This window comes from Leptonychotes weddellii, chromosome 1, assembly GCF_054177405.1.
Source record: "Leptonychotes weddellii isolate Sample4059 chromosome 1, ASM5417740v2, whole genome shotgun sequence".
NCBI lineage: Eukaryota > Metazoa > Chordata > Mammalia > Carnivora > Phocidae > Leptonychotes > Leptonychotes weddellii.
Genome location: NC_138369.1, coordinates 49,362,195 through 49,379,805, shown reverse-complemented (window position 1 = coordinate 49,379,805; position 17,611 = coordinate 49,362,195).

Below are 17,611 nucleotides of genomic sequence, written 5' to 3'. Positions count from 1 at the left end.
ATAACATGGGGTTTTCACCTTATCGAAAATAAGAACATATTATAAAGCTGCTATAATCAAATCAACATGGTGTTGGCATAAGAATAGACAATGGGAAAGAAGAGAGAACCCAGAAATAGATTCCAGTATAAGTAAGAATATAATACTTGACGAAGGTAATATTTCAAGTCAGTGGGGGGGAAGGGTAGATCGTGAAATACTTGGTGCTGGCACAGGTGACTATCTATCTGGAAGAAAATAAATTGGACCCCTCGTATATCTAAATAAATTCCAGATGGACCACAAATTTTAATGTGAAAAATAAATGACTTGCAAAGAAATTCCCGGAGGTGACACTTGAGGGGGACCGACACTCTGCTGGGGGAGCAGAGGGTGAAAGGGCTCAAGATGGTCAGGGGGAGGGGGAGGCACGGGTGTATGGGAAGCCTCCCCAAAACCTGGTCACATCCATTACCATCTTCAGAATTGTTTGCCACATCTCTACCTCTGTGCTATTTCGTTAATCTTTTTACTTTATTTTTTTTAAGACGGTATTTATTTATTTGAGAGAGAGAAAGAGCACAGGCGGGGGGTGGGGGGGAGGGTGGCAGAAGGAGAAGCAAATTCCCCACTGAGCAGGGAGCCCAATGCTGGGCTTGATCCCTGGACTCCGGAATCATGACCCGAGCCAAAGGCAGACGCTTAACTGACTGAGCCACCAGAAGCCCCAATCTTTTTACTTTAATTCAATTCCTGTCTTTATAAACCAAATTGTTTCTAAAAGGTAAATTTGTATTACTGCCAAAATCATGGGTTCAGTGCGCTCATTATGTATTTTTTGAATCACGTGGAAATAAATAGGTTGACTATTAAGATAAAAAAAAAAAAAGTCTGGAATTACCCTGGTAGGATGGGTTAAATTTGCATTTTGGAAATCACTCTGCCACCTTGTGGGCAGGAGGGACTGACTGGAGGGGGTAAGATGGGGAAGTGGCCAGAGCAACAATCCCTAGAAGATAGTGAGGTCTAAGCCAGGGTCGGCCACACCCTCCCCTCTCCATCTCCCACACCCACTTTCAGTGTGTCATTCCCAAATCTGACCACCTCCCAGCATCAACACAGCTACTGCCCCGCCATCATTTCAGATTACTGGACTAACTTCCTCAGTGGAAGTCCCCCAGTTTCCCCCTGTCCATTCAGAACACAGGAGCCAGAGGGATCCTGTGAAAATGTAAGGCAGACCCTGTCCCTGCTCCGCCCCACACCCTCTCAGGGCTCCTGCCTCACTCAGAGGAACCCATGCCATCTGTTCCCTCTTTGTTTCTCTCATCTCCTTCCCTTTGCTTGCTCAACTCCAGCCCAACTGGCTTCCTTGCTGTTTCTCAAACATATCTGGCACATGTCCACCCCAGGACATTTGCACTTGTTGTTGCCTGTGCCCAGATATCCACATGGCTTCTTCCCTTCCTTCAGGTCTTTGCCCAAATGCTGCCTTCCCCGAGAGGCCTTTCTGGTGAAGACCAAGCCAGCTGTGGGTGACAGCCAGGGTACAGATAGGTCCTAGAGGCCCTGCAAGCTCTGTGCAGCATCTGGGCAGATAGGCATCCCTAGAGCCTAGGGTTAGAGCCACGCCTCCCCCAGATGCCTAAGCCCTTTCACCTGAAGCCAGATATATCCCTGGCCTCTCAATTACATGAGCCCTCTCATTTTCTTCCTTTAGCCAGTCTGAGATGGGGTTTTTTGTCTCTCACAACTAAAGGGTCCTAGTAACCCGAGTTGTGATAGATGAGATGACCAAAAATTCTCTATTGCTGAGAGACACGTCCCCTTCCCTTGAGTCTGGGTGGTCTCTGTGACTACTTGACAAGAGAAGATGGTGAAAGGGACACTACGTTTCCAGGTCCAGAGCTTTGAGTATTAGCTTCCACCCCCTGCCTCTTGAAACCCTCTCCATGGGAGTCCTGAGCTGCCATGTAGAAAGTCCAGCTACCCTGAGGTCACCAGGCCACCATGAAGCCGGAGCCAACCAGGTGGAGAGACTGTGTGCAGAAAATGAGTCGCCCGGTGTTTGAGCCGTCCCAGCTGAAGCTCCAGATGTCATTGGGCAGATACAAGCTCTGCCTGCTGCATCCTGTCCAAATTCCTGACCCACGGGTACAGTAATAAGGAGCTGTTTTAGGGCACTAAGTTTCAGGGTAGTTTTTTTTAGCGCAGCAATAGATAAATGGAACAATAGTTATCTGCCGCATACACTTACTGGATGGAGAAGCAAGACAGACAGACGAGGCTGCTGACACGCATAGGATTGGCTCGTTTCCTTGGGAATCCTTATGCTCGTCAGGGCGGGTCCCAGATGCCCAGCAGAAAGAGTCCTGGCAGCAGATGGCAATACTAAAAAAGATGCTTGTCATGGGCAAGCTTCTCTGCGGCACCAAAGGATATTGAAATGTCCACAATGGAAGTAACAACACACCTGAAGCAGCCCAATCCAACAATCCTCAGGGGAGGGAGGAGAAAGGAATCACGCTATAGCCACACAGTGGAGTCCCGACGGCCGTGAACATAGAGGACAACACCATCATCAACGTGACGAGCCTCACCAAGGACACTGCGAGAGAGGAGGAGGTCACGGAAGAGCACACATGTAGACTCCATGTAAATAGTGTTTGAAAACAAGGAAAGCACTTTTGGACAGTCTATGCTTTTGCACATATGTTTGTGCGCAGGACTGTGAATATAGAACTGGGGAATGCAGCCCTTTGTGGATGACCAGAGTGGTGTTTTTGCCCCCTGGGCAGGTCGCAGCAGGTGCACGGGTCCTGCGCCCGCATGAAATGCCCTCGTGGCCAGCAGCTGCGAGGCTCCGAGGATGAAGCAGCGCCCGTCTGACACCGAGCTCCCTAAATAGCAGCTATTATTACTGCCATTAGTAGATGCCCTTCATCTTACAGGTGGACAGAGCTGCGGGGAGGGAAGCAGGCTGCACAGAGACTGGCAGCTCGTGGGTAACAAAGCTGGGAGTGATCCAGGCCTTCTGGCTCTTTCCATCCCTCAAAGTTGCAACTTAATAATCTATGCGTTTCAAGTTGGCCCAGGGCTTCTGGGATAATTGTCCTCTCAGACAAGAGAGAAACATGAGGAGGATCATCCCCTTCTCCCAGTTATGGGCTGCATTGCGTCCCCCCTAAATTCATATATTGAAGTCCTAACCCCCAGGGACTCAGACGTGACTGTATTTGGAGACAGGGCCTTCGAAGAGGTGATTGAGGTGAAATGAGGCCATGAGTGCTCCCTAATCCATTCTGATGGTGTGCTTATAACAAGAAGAGATTAGGACCCAGACACGCACAGAGGGACGACCACGTGAGGACACAGGGAGAAGGCAGCCATCTGCACACCACGGAGAGAGGCCTCAATGACATCTGCCTTGCCGACACCTTGATATTGGACTTCAGGCCTCCAGAACAGTGAGAACAGTGAGAAAATAAATGTCTGTTGTTTAAGCCGGCCGGTCTGTGGTACCTGTTACAGCAGCCCTAGAAAACAAATACACGCTCCTTGAACAAACTCATGTGAGGACATGACATGTGGGTGTGTGGCAGCTGCCTGGGGGACACATGCCGATCAGAAAGACAGGAAGAGCCTGGGTCCTCCGATGACATCATGAAGCTGCTGCGCTGTGCCTGGCACTCCCACCTCACACTCCTTGTTCTCTGAGGAAATTGAAGGTCTGTGTCGCCTGAGCCACTGCTAGTTGCCTTAAAAGCATCCTGAGCAGCCCGGATCCCCGCTTGTGTGGCGCTCAGATGACCAGCCGCAGAACCCCTTCGCTCGGAGGCTCTCGCCCTTCTCACAGATTTCTCTCCTGGGAAAGTCAAGCTGAGTTCAAATATCATCTCCTAGGGGCGCCTGGGTGGCTCAGTCGTTAAGCATCTGCCTTCAGCTCAGGTCATGATCCCAGGGTCCTGGGATCGAGCCCCGCATCGGGCTCCCTGCTCGGCGGGGAGCCTGCTTCTCCCTCTCCCACTCCCCCTGCTTGTGTTCCCTCTCTCGTTGTCTCTCTCTCTGTCAAATAAATAAATAAAATTCTTTAAAAATAAAATAAAATAAAAAGATTTAAAAAAGAGTATATGGGAAATTATATTAAAGTTAAGAGTTATCCAACATGAAAAATATCTCTTCTATAAAAATAGCCCCCCCAATCTTTCTCCCCCAGCACAACGTCTCACCACATATGGGATATCCTGGGCCCATGCCTCTGGTTCTTATCTGTCTGCTCCACTTAACATCCACCACTCAACGACCATATATTTCCACAGATGTATATCCTTAAGCACACACTTCAGTTGTCCACTGGATTGTATATGTTTAAGAAGAAAGGGAATTCATTGGTTCGCAGAACTGAAAATCCCGAGGTGGAATGCTTTGGGTGGCTTGAATCAGGACACCGATGACATCCTTATTTCCACACAGGCTCCTCTTGCTTCCACGGTGGGTCCCTTCCCAGATGGGCTCCATCCTCATGGCTGCAAGATGGCTGCAAGATGGCTGCAGCATCTCCAGCCCCTACATCCTCTCATGCCCAAACCCAGTGGGGAGAACATGGGATCTCTTTCCAGAAGCTTCTGAAAATTCTCATTAACTTTAGTTCGGTCATGTGCTCATCCCTGAAAGGGACTTATGTGGCCAGTAGGACAAAGTGGCCAGACTGACCCGGCCTGAGCCAGGAACCCACCCTCAGCAACTGACTGGGGGCCTGGCAGTGACCCTAGAGGAAGATCAAGATATGGCTTCAGAAGAACGGGAATGGATGTTTCATGGCAAAAAAACACAGAAGTCCACTCAGCTCACATCTTGACGATCCAACATCCATAAACATCCTTCACTCCATGCTCATTCCTGAGGGAAGTGTAGTAGGCAGAATCACGGCCCCTAAAGATGCCCACCTTAATCTCTGGAAACTGAATTTGTCCCTCACATAGCTAACAGGGCTTTGTAGATGTAGTTAGAGTTACTAATCCATTGACCTTAAAGTAGGGAAATGATTCTAGCTTATCCTGGTGGGCTCAGTGTAATCACGTGAGCCCTTAAAAGCAGAGAGTGTTCTCTAGCAGGTGGCCAAAGAAGAAAGCCGAAGAGGAGGTTAGAGCGGGGTAGGCAAGGCGAAGAGAGATGCAAAGCAAGCGGAGGGTCCAAAGCATGATTACAGAGAAATATTGGCAAAGAAGTGGGGACCCCAGTCTTAGAACAAATAACTGAATTCTGCCAAAAACCTCAGCAAGCAAGGGGCTCTTCCTCCAGAGCCTTGGGAAAAGAGTCCAGTCTGCTGACACCTTGACCAACTCTGGGAGATGCTCATCAAAAAACCCAGCGGAGGCATGCTCTGCCTGGACTTTTGACCCACAGAAACTGTGAGACACTGCAGGGAGGCTCTTTTAAGCCTCTTGGTTTGTGGTAGACTGTGATAGCTGCAATGGAAAGGTATACTGGAAGGAACACACTGTCTCTTCCGGTCACACATCCAGCCCCAAGACCAGGATTCCAGTGACCCGGGTTGAGATCTTAACTCCCCCCGCCACCCCCACATGACTTGTGCAGAGAGGAAAGGAGAAGTATGGTATCAGCTCCCACGTGGGAAAGGAGAGAGTACATGACCACCGCAGTGGGCACTAGCTCATAGCACAAGTCAGAATACTGGAAACTATTAGACACGGAGTTGCCATATGACCCAGCCATGCAACTCCAAGGTATGTACCCGAGGCGCTGGCGCTCGTACACTGACGTTCAAAGCAGCATTGTTCACGACGGCCAAAAGGTAGAAACAACCCAAATGCCAATCAGCTGGTGAACAGAAAAACTAGCCTATCCCCAACAAAGGAATATTATTTGGCCGTAAAAAGGAATGAAATACTGATTCATGCTACAACATGGAAAAGCAGATTAGCAGTAAGTGGGTATACCAGGGTTTTTAGTATATTCACAGAGTTAGAGAGCCACGATCACAATCTAAGTTGAGAAGATTTTAATAACTCCCCCAAAGAAACCCATCAGCAGTCACTCTCCATCTCCCCCCAGCGCTGGCAACCACGAATCTGCTTTCTCTCTCTCTTATGAACATTTCGTATAAATGCAACCATACACTCTGGTCTTTTGTGACTGGCGTCTTTCACTGGGCATGATGTTAGCAAGGTCATTCATGTGTAGCGTGCGTCACGACGCCTTTGCCAGCTGCTTGGGCAGCAAGTTCAGTTGCCCCAGTTCTGCCCTCTGAGAGGGGTTTCCTGCCCATCCTTCTCTGTGGCTGCGTCTGAGATGGGCACTGGGGCTCTCATCTCTTTAGTAGCCAGTTCCTGATGGTGCGGATTCCAGTTGTTGGAGATTGCTTAGACTCTGTGATAATATCACACAGTCTTGTGCTGTTTGTTTTTGTTTGTTTTTGCCAGACTTGGAGTTTTTTCTGGCAGTGCAACCCCATCAAAAACGTATCAGGTTTCCCCTCTCTTTATTTCTTTACAAAAACATATTGTAAAGGATGTCAGGCACACAAAAGATTAAACAGAAAAATATAAAAAATGCACCCAATACCCGGATCAAGCATTAAAACAGCACCAATATAGTTGAAGCACAGGAATTCACTACATACTTGAAAAAGTACAGCTTTTTTTGGTAATGTTGTGGTAGGGAGAGATTCTCTAGGCATTGCACAGAAAGCAGGAAATATAAAGAAAAAGACTGATCCATTGAACTACATAAAAAGTTCCAACTTCTCTATAGTGAAAGATACTACACACAGACTTAGGGGACAATAGATTGAGAGGGTATTTGCAATGCTTATAATGAAGCAACAGTCAATATCTATAATATGCAAGGTGTTCCTAAAAATCAATAAGGAAAAGCCAAACAACCCAACAGAAAAATAGGCAATTCACACAAGAAGAAATATAATGGTCAATAAACATATGAAAGGAAAGCATGCCCTCATCTATAATCAAATAAATGATAATTAAAAACAACAATGAGGTACCTTTGTTCATTTGGCAGATGGGCCACACACAAAAAATTATACAAGTAACAAGAGTGATAACATCCATTGATAGCAAGCCTATCAGAAAGCAAGCCGCCTCCTTCACTATTGGTGGGAATATAAACTGATGCAACTTTTAGCAAAAGAGCAATTAGCTAGGATCTATCTAAACTTAAAGTGTGTTTATCCACAATCACACAGTGATGTTTTATGCAAAATAGTAGCACATGAGAAAATAAATGTACAAACATCGTTAGCAAAAGTATCGACGGGCTGATAGGGAACATTGTCCGTTGTTTATTTCAAGTAGAGAAAAACAAGTTATAGAATAATAGATATAATCCCATTACTATTTTTTTAAACCCTATATGATACTGTGTGCTTGTATTCCTTAGGGTTGTTTATGAGCAGCATCATTTGAATTATAATAACAGACATATTTCTTTCATAATCCAAAAAAATAAGGACTCTTAACAACCTAAAAAAGAATGTGTAATGAGTATGTAATTTTTTTTTAAAGATTTTATTTATTTATTTGACAGAGAGAGAGATAGCGACAGCAGGAACACAAGCAGGGGGAGTGGGAGAGGGACAGCAGGCTTCCCGCTGAGCAGGGAGCCCGATGCAGGGCTCGATCCCAGGACCCTGGGATCATGACCTGAGCTGAAGGCAGACACTTAACGACTGAGCCACCCAGGCGCCCCAAGTATGTAATTTAAAAATAATAAAATGAAACAATGTTTATTTTATTATTTTTCTTTTGTAGATGGTGCATTTTGTGTCCTATTTAAGAAATCTTTGCCTAACCCAGAGTCACACAGATTTTTTTCCCTATGTTTTCTTCTAGACTTTTAAGAGTTTTAGCTCTTACACTTAGATCTATGATCCCTTTGAGTTAATTTTTCAGTACAGCGAAGTTCCCTTTTCCCATAAAGATATTCAATTGTTTAAGCACTAAAACTTTGTTACTGCATGTTTAAAAAGCAGGATTTTCCCCACTGAATTACTTTGGTAATTACCTTTGTAAAAAAATCAATTGACCGTAAAAGTGTAGATCTATTTTGGGACTCTTTCATTGATCATTTCATTGGTTTATGCTTACATCAATAAAACACTGTCTTGATTGCTATAGCTTTATAGAAAGTCTTGAAATCAGACTGTGCAAATCTTCTGACCCTGTTCCTCTTTTTCAAGAGCTCAGAGTTGTGAGTTCAAGCCCCACGTTGGGCTCCACACTTGCGTGGAGCCTACAAAAAAAAAAAAAAGAAATATGTGGATTTTTGTATATTGATTTTTATCCTGAAAACTTGCTTTTTTTTTTTTTTTAAAGATTTTATTTATTTATTCAACAGAGAGAGACACAGCGAGAGAGGGCACACAAGCAGGGGGAGTAGGAGAGGGAGAAGCAGGCTTCCCCACAGAGGAGGGAGCCCGATGTGGGGCTCGATCCCAGGACCCTGGGATCATGACCTGAGCTGAAGGCAGACGCTTAACGACTGAGCCACCCAGGCGCCCCGAAAACTTGCTTTTATTCACTTGTTAGTTCTAGTAGCTTTTCAAAAAATTATTATTCCTTAGGGTTTTCTGTGTACACAATTATGCTTTTGCACATACAGACAATTTCACACCTTTCTTTTCTATCTGTGTGCCGTTTATTCCTGTTCCTTACCTATTACACTGGCTAGGACCTTTAGTATAAATGTTGACTACAAGTTGTGATAGCAGACATCTGTATCCTGTTCCTAATCTTAGCATTGAGTGTTTCACATATGAGTATGATGTTAACTAAGTTTTTTCCCTGATGTCCTTCATCAAGCTGAAGAAGTTCCCTTCTGTTCCTAGTTTGCTGAGAATTTTTGTTGTGAATCAGTGCTAAACTTTGTCAAATGCTTTATTTGTATCTTTCAAAATAATCATATGGTTTTCCCCTCTTATTCTACTAATATAGAAGATTACATGAATTGATATTGGATATGAAAATCACCTCTGCATTCCTGGGATAAGCCCCACATGGTAATGATATATTATCCTTTTTATATGTCACTAAATTCAATTTGTTGAAATTTTGTTAAAAACTTCTGCATCTAGGGCACCTGGGTGGCTCAGTTGGTTAAGCGACTGCCTTCGGCTCAGGTCATGATCCTGGAGTCCCGGGATCGAGTCCCGCATCAGGCTCCCTGCTCGGCATGGAGTCTGCTTCTCCCTCTGACCCTCCCTCCTCTCATGCTCTCTCTATCTCATTCTCTCTCTCAAATAAATAAATAAAATCTTTAAAAAAAAAAAAAACCAACTTCTGCATCTATGTTCATGAGGAATTTTGGTCCATACTTCTCTTTTCTTGAGATGTTTTGTCTGTTTTGGGCATCAGGTTAATATTTGCCTCATGAAATTATTTGAGAAGTGTTCTCCCATCTTCTGTTTTCTAAAGTAGTTTGTGTAGGATTTATGTTACTTTTTCCCTAAATGTTTTCTTGGTAGGAAGGTTTTAAATGATAATTTCCATTTCTTTAATTTATATAGAGCTATTCCAAATTTCTCTTTCTTCTTGGATCAAGTTTTGGTAATTTGTTTCTTTCAAAGAAATTGTTTCTTTTTTCTTTTTTTTTTTTAAGATTTTATTTATTTATTTGACGGAGAGAGAGAGACACAGTGAGAGAGGAAACACAAGCAGGGGGAGCGGGAGAGGGAGAAGCAGGCTTCCCGCGGAGCAGGGAGCCTGATGCGGGGCTCGATCCCAGGACCCTGGGACCATGACCTGAGGTGAAGGCAGGCGCTTAACCGACTGAGCCACCCAGGCGCCCCTTCTTTTCCTCTGTCAGTATCTATAGTGATGCCTCTTCTTTCATTCCTGATATTGGAAATTTGTATCCTTCCTCTTTTTCTCTTGATCAAGCTAGTCATAGGCTTACCAATTTTATTGATCTTTTTAAAGAACCAGATTTTGGTTTTCATTGATTTATTGTGTTTCTATTTTTCACCTCATCGATTTCTGCTCTTTTTTATTTCCTTTTTTCAACATTTTGGGTTTAATTTATTCTTTTTCTAATTTCTTAAGATTGGAATTTTGATCAAGCCCCAAATTAGAAAAATCTATATCTGATAAGGATTTGTATTCAGAATTTATTTTTTAAAGAAAACTCCTACAACTCAATAATAACAAATTATCTGATTATTTTTAAGTGGACAAAGAATTTGAACAGTCACTTCAGAAAATGGTCAATAAGAACATGACAAGATGCTCAACATCACTTGTCGTCAAAGAAATGCAAATTAAAGGCACTTTAAAATATAAAAATATTTTTGTATAAACATAAAAATTTTATAAAATATGAAAATATTTAGTGGGTATAAAAATATACCTACTAGAAGGAAAAATAAAATAAGATGAAAACAGGGAGGCAAATCATAAGAGATTCTTAACTATAGGAAAAAAACTGGGGGTGCCTGGGTGGCTCAGTCGGTTGAGCGTCTGCCTTCGGCTCAGGTCATGATCCTGGGGTCTTGGGATCGAGCCCCGCATCGGGCTCCCTGCTCCGCGGGAAGCCTGCTTCTCCGTCTCCTGCTCCCCCTGCTTGTGTTCCCTCTCTTGCTATGTGTCTCTCTCTCAAATAAATAAATAAAATCTTTAAAAAAAAAAAGAAACAAACTGAGGTTTGCTGGGGTAATGGGGTAACTGGGTGATGGGCATTAAGGAGGGCACTTGAAGTAATGAGCACTGGGTGTTGTATGCAACTGATTAATCACTAAATTCTACCTCTGAAACTAATAATACAGTATACTAAGCAGTGTATGTTAAATTGAATTTAAATAAAAAATTTAAAAATTATACCCACTAAAATAACTAAAGTTAAAAAGACTGACAATACCAAGTCTTGAAGATAATATAGAACAACTAGAATTTTCACACATTGCTGGTGGGGATGCAAAATGGTTTGGTCACTTTGGGAAACAATACGGTAGTATTTTATAAAGCTAACCATACATTAACCATGTTACTCAGCAATCCTACTTGGTATATACACAAGAGAAATAAAAATGTATGTCCACATAAAGACTTTCATGTAAACGTTCATTATCCATAATAGTCCCAAACTGAAAACAATCCATATGTTCATCATCTGGGGAATAGATAAACAAATTGTGGTATATCCATACTATGGAATATCAGCAATAAAAAGAGTGAAATATTAATTTACACAATGACATAAATGAATTTTATTTTTTCGATAACTCAGTGCATTTATTTGTAAGCAAATTAATCAATTGAATTGTGAACAATTGAATAACTATTAGATTTTCTTCTTACACTCTTATTTACTCAGTGCTAAGTAGAACCCCTTACACTCTTAACCAACTGAGCCACCCAGGCGCCCGAACCCCTCACACTCTTATTTACTCAGTGCTAAGAAGAAACAAAAGTTACACCACATTAAATTTTTTATTTATCAAAAGTAGGCCATTTGGGAAACCATCATTTTTACTAATGAATGAATATTGAAAAACTCACTTATATTTTTTCTCAATGTTAATCAAGAACATTTATATTTTAAAAACTAGAATGTTTTCCAAATTGGCTTAATAACAATGCTTAACTGGAGTTGTGTCTACACTTGGATGAAAAGTATTCAGATATAGTTTGAACTTCTATGACTATTCAAAAAAGTAATAATAATATAAAATAAGTATACTTAAAGGTGATTTTATTAATGGAAAATTCTCTCTTTGAGTTAAACTGACATAAATGAATTTTAAAAACATGCTACGTATGCAGTGATAGAAAGCAGATCAGTGGTTCCTTGGGTTGGAGAAGGGATGTACTGCAGATGAACACAAGGATAATGCTTAGGGTGATGGAGTTGTTCTAGATCTCCAGTATGGTGGATAACATAACTATTCAATTACCAAAATTCATCAAACAGTACATCTAAAATGAAAGAAATTTATTGTATGTAAATATACCTCAATAAAGTTATTTTTTAAACTTAAAAAATTTTTAAACCTAATAAAAGAGTTTTCCTTCTTTTTCTTCTTCTTCTTTTTTTAAATCTTTTTAGGTCACCTTAAGGTGAAATATGTTTTTCTCTCTTTTCTCCTAGGAGAAAAGTTGGTCAACCAGAGAATCTAAATATATGCTTTCGTCCTCTAACTGTTGAATGGATAAACACACTGGTATAAACATACAATGGATTATTAGTAGGAAATTGTGGTCAGCAGAATAATGGAATAATGGTCCCCACACAGATGTCCACATCCTAATCCCCAGAACCTGTGAATGTGTTACCTTACAGGGCAAAATGGGCTTCACAGATGTGATTAAGTTAAGGATCTTGAGATGGGAGGATTATCCTGGATTATCTGGATGTGCCCAATGTAATCACGAGAGGGAGGCAGGAGGGGTCAGTCAGAGGAGAAAGCTGTGTGATGTTGGAAGCAGTGACTGGAATGTAGATAGAGGAAGAGGTTATGAGCCAAGGAATATAGGTGACTACTAGAAGAAAAGTCCAAGAAGTGGATTCTCCCCTCAGAGCGTCCAGAAGTAACCAGCCTGCCAACACCTTGATTTTAGGACTTACAAACTCCAGGACTTTAAAATAATAAATTTGTGTTATTTTAAACCTCTGTGTCAATTTGTTACAGAAGCAATAGGAAACACACAATAAAAAGGAATAAACTACTGACACACACAACAACATGGATGGATCTCAATTATGCTGGATGAAAGAAGCTAGACTCTTGGTGGGGATGTGGAGAAATAGGAACCCTCAGGGTGCCTGGCTGGCTCAGCCGGTGGAGCATGCAACTTTTGACCTTGGGGTTGTGAGTTTGAGCCCCTCGTTGGATATAGAGATTATTTAAAATAAAATATATTTTAAAAAAAGAAATAGGGACCTTCTTACGCTGTTGGTGGGAATGAAATTGGTGCAGCCACTCTGGCAAACAGTATGGAGGTTCCTCAAAAAATTAAAAACAGAATCACCATATGACCTAGTAATTCCACTGCTAGGTGTTTATCCAAAGAAGACAAAAACACTAATTCAAAAAGATGTATGCAATTCTATGTTTATAGCAGCATTATTTACAATAGCCCAGGTGTCCATCGATCAATAAATGGATAAAGAAGATGTAGTATGTGTGTGTGTGTGTGTGTGTGTGTAATGGAATATTACTCAGCCATAAAAAAGAATGAAATCTTGCCATTTGTAACAATGTGGATGGACCTAGAGAGTATTATGCTACATGAAATCCATCAGTCAGAGAAAGACAAATACCACATGATTTCATTCATATGTGGAATTTAAGAAATAAAACAATTGAGCAAAAGGGAAAAAAACAAGAGAGAGAGGCAAACCAAGAAATAGACTCTTTTTTTTTTTTAAAAGATTTTGTTTATTTATTTGAGAGAGAGAGAATGAGAGAGAGCGAGTACATGAGAGGGGGGAGGGTCAGAGGGAGAAGCAGACTCCCCACCCAGCAGGGAGCCCGATGCGGGACTCGATCCAGGGACTCCAGGATCATAACCTGAGCCGAAGGCAGTTGCTTAACCAACTGAGCCACCCAGGCGCCCAAGAAATAGACTCTTAACCATAGAGAACAAACTGATGGTTACCAAAGTGGAGGTGGGTGGGGGGTGAAATAGGTGATGGGAATTAAGAGTTGCACTTGTGATGAGCACCAGGTGTTGTATGTAAGTGTGGAATCACTATATTGTACAACTCAAACTAATGTTACTCTGTATGTTAACTAACTGGAATTTAAATAAATAAATAAGAATAATAACAATAAAGAAGCTAGACTCAAAGGTCATATACTGCGTGATTCCATTTATATGACATCCTGGCAAAACTACAGGGACAGAGACAAGATTAGCACATGCCAGTCCAGATCAGCAGAGCCACCCAGTTGCCCCTACCGACTTGTGAGCAATAATAAATAGTTGTCATTTGAGGCCATTAAGTCTTGGGGTGGTTTCTTACCCAGTGGAAGCTAGCTGATTCAGCAGTGGGGGGTGGGGGGAGACCTGGGATGAGCTCGGGGGCTCAGCATTGACCCCGATCTTGTCCCAAGATTGCAGCAGCAGAGAGTGACTGAGGCTCGGGGTCGGCCCTGGGGATCAGTCTGTTTCTCCTTCCCTTAGTGAAGGCTGCTAGAGCCCATGCTACCAGAGTCCCCGGCCTCTGCACACTTGGACAGCACCCCATCTCTGATATACCTGTGGTTCCCTGGCCAGTCACACTTCCTGAGAGCCTGCCTTTCCCGCCATGGACCTTCTCCTGCACCTTAGGCTTCTCTTGTGCCTGAGACACCTGCTGGTCCCCGGGGCAGCACGGGCCTGGGCCAGGTTACTGTGTATTATTTCTGCCAGCACACAGCTCTGTACCGTGCAGCACCAGAGGCCACACATCTCTCAGAAGCCTCCATGGCTAGGGGAGCCGCCTCCACCTGTCTGCCCTCCAGGAGGACAGCCTCCCATGAAACAGAGTTAGCAGGCCCCTGATGGGCCAAAGGTTTGCAGGGCTGAGAAGCAGGCAGCTCTGGGGAAGCCCTCAGGCTGAGCCCACAGCAGTTGGGTGTGGGGGGCACAATGGGCTCTTCGGCCAGAATTTAAGAGCTGACCTTCATTGACTGCTTACTATTCCAGGTATCTTACCTCTGTTTCCTCATTTAATTCCTACAACACTCTATAAGTCAGATACTATTTGATGCAAAGTTTACGGATGGGGAAAATGTGGCAAAGACAGGCTAAGAAACCTATCTGATAATATCACAGAGCTCTTAAGAGAAGAAAGTCTTGCTGCAGAGCTGGTCCTCCCAACCATGGTGCCACCTGCCCCAAGCCCCCACATCTTAAAATCTGACATACTTCCTACTCCAGCACAGCCATCATTCCCCACGTAACGAGATAGAGGAAGGCAGCCAGCGCCAAGGTTAACTCCAAGACCAGCAAGTGGCTAAGAGAAGCATGTGGAAGAGTGTTGAGGATAGACCCTAGAGCCAGCACCCTTTGGTTCAAGTCTGTCATTGACATACTGTGAGACCTTAGCCAAGATGTTTCACCAACCCGTGCCTCAGTTTCCCCATCTGTGATGGTGGTTTGACATACCAACTTGGCAAAGCTGCAGTCTCGGTTATTCAATCAAATGCAAATCTAGGTGTTGCTAAGGAGGTGTTTCCGAGATGGGATTAAAATGGTCCATAATGGGTTGACTTTTAAGTAAAGGAGATTATCCTCGATAATCGGGTGGGGGGGGGCTGATTCAATCTGTTGAGAGATACTGAGAGCAGGAAAAGGCTGTCTGAAAGTTCCACCTGTGCCTAGCGGCTGCTTTTGCGGCCTGTCCTTCCTGACCACCTGCCCCAAGGATCTGGGACTTGCTCAGCCAGCCCCAACATCACATAAGCCAGTCCCTTGCAACAAATCTCTTGCTGAAGATCTCCCACTGGTTTTTCTCTGGCTGAACCCTGGCTCATGGACCATGGGTACTACCTTCACAGGACAGTGGTGAAGAGTAAATGAGTTGATATAAATAAAGTGTCTAAAATTATGCCTGCCTGGTTTAAAGTGAGCTCTAGGAAACCGTTCATAGTACAAAGAGGCTACAGAGCATACATTTTATGATGACTTTGGTGCCCAGGTCAGACCTTGCCCGACTCTGCTTCTGCTCAGAGGGTGAAGCCAAGGGCTCTGTTTGTCCCACTCAGATGCCACAGCAGGCTGGCTCCAGTGGGATGTAGAACACAGACCCTAAGCTGGGGGCAAGCGCTCATGCCTGTTAGCACCTGTCAGTCCCCATCCTACCAGATAAAGTGAGCTGATGAGTTTCCAACTGGATGGGGCTCCTGGGCTGCCCTGTGACTCTGCAGCTGAGATAGTGACAAAGCCAGGGTCTCACTATCCTTCAGATGCACCTGCTCCCTGCTGCTCACCTGAGCTACATGGGCTGTTTATAGAGCCCCCTCCACCCCGTGCATCGTATCTAAGCTCACATGTCACTGCTTCAGCCAGACTTGCCTTCCCTTCCTTCCTCAAATAACAGGCCCCCGGCAGCGACATCTAGCAAACTCTGTTTAAACTATCACTGTGAAAAATTTCAAACACACACAAGAGTAGAGATAAGATAATGACTCCAGCCCACAGTAGACAAAATAATGCCCCACCCCACCTCCAAGATGTCCACATCCTAATTCCAGACCCTGGGGAATATGTTACTTTACCCAGCAAAAGGGGCTGTACAGATGTGATTAAGGTTAAGGATCTTGAGATGGGAGTTTATCCTGGTTTACCCAGATGGGCCCAATCCGATCACAGAAATCCTTAAAAGCAGAAAGCCTTGTCTGGCTATAGTTAGAGAAAGAGAGGTCACAGTAGGGTTGCAGATGCAACGTTGCTGGCTTTGAAGATGGAAGAAGGGGCCACAAGCCCAGGAATGCAGGCAGCCTCTAGAAGCTGGAAAAGACAAGGAAATGATTCTGTCTCAGAACCTCCATAAAGAACACAACCCCACTGACACCCTGGTTTTAGCTCAATGAGACCTATCAGATTTCTAACCTATGGAACTACGAGATAATAAGTCTGTGGTGTTTTAAGTCACTGGATTTGTGGATCTGTGGATCTGTTACAGCAACAATAGAAAAGTAATTTCCCCTCTGTACCTTCCCCCAGCCTCAACGATGATCAACAAACAGCCAGCCTGAACACCTCACCCCACACACTCTCTCCCCTGGGTTATTTTGAAGCAAATCCCAGACATCACATCATCTTTATTATCTGGAAATATTTCAGTGTGTATTTATAAAAAGATAAGGGCTTTTAAAACCTTACCATAATAAAGTTATCACACTTTAAAAAACCAACAGTAATTACTTAATAATATGAAATATCTAGGCACAGGTGTCCCTGATTGTCTCATAATTCTTATTTTACACTTTATTTGTTTGAATAAGGACCCAGAGAAGATCTGTCTATTGCAGTGGATTGATACATTTTTCTGATTTCTTTTAACTTGTGATGCTTCTTTTTTGTTCCTTGTAATTTACTTGTTGCGTTTTGCTAATTTGGATCCCTGTTGGTGTCTTTTACCATGTTCCTCTCTCTATTTCCTGTTAGATCCTGATGAGATTCAGGTTTGATTTTAGGGGGCAAAATTCTTTCATAGATGGTGACGTCTACTTACTTCAGGGACGCGTGACATCTGGTTGTCTCTTCTTTTCTGATGTTAGTAGCCACTGATGATGGCTGCCCAGATCTTTTTCTTCATTACTGATTACACACTGATGGATGGTATTCTAATTCTATCATTCATTCATCATTCATGAGCTGCCATACTTCTATCAAGACACACTTCCATTTATCAACCGTTTGATGGCCCTGAGGGGCAGTTTATATAGGAAAGACAGAATAAATGCTTGTCTCTTTCCCTTTTTTAAAAACCAGTTTTCTTTCTTTTTTTTTTAAAGACTTTTTATTTATTTGATAGAGAGAGACACAGCAAGAGAGGGAACACAAGCAGGGGGAGTGGGAGAGGGAGAAGCAGGCTTCCCACTGAGCAGGAAGCCCGATGCGGGGCTCGATCCCAGGACCCTGGGATCATGACCTGAGCCGAAGGCAGA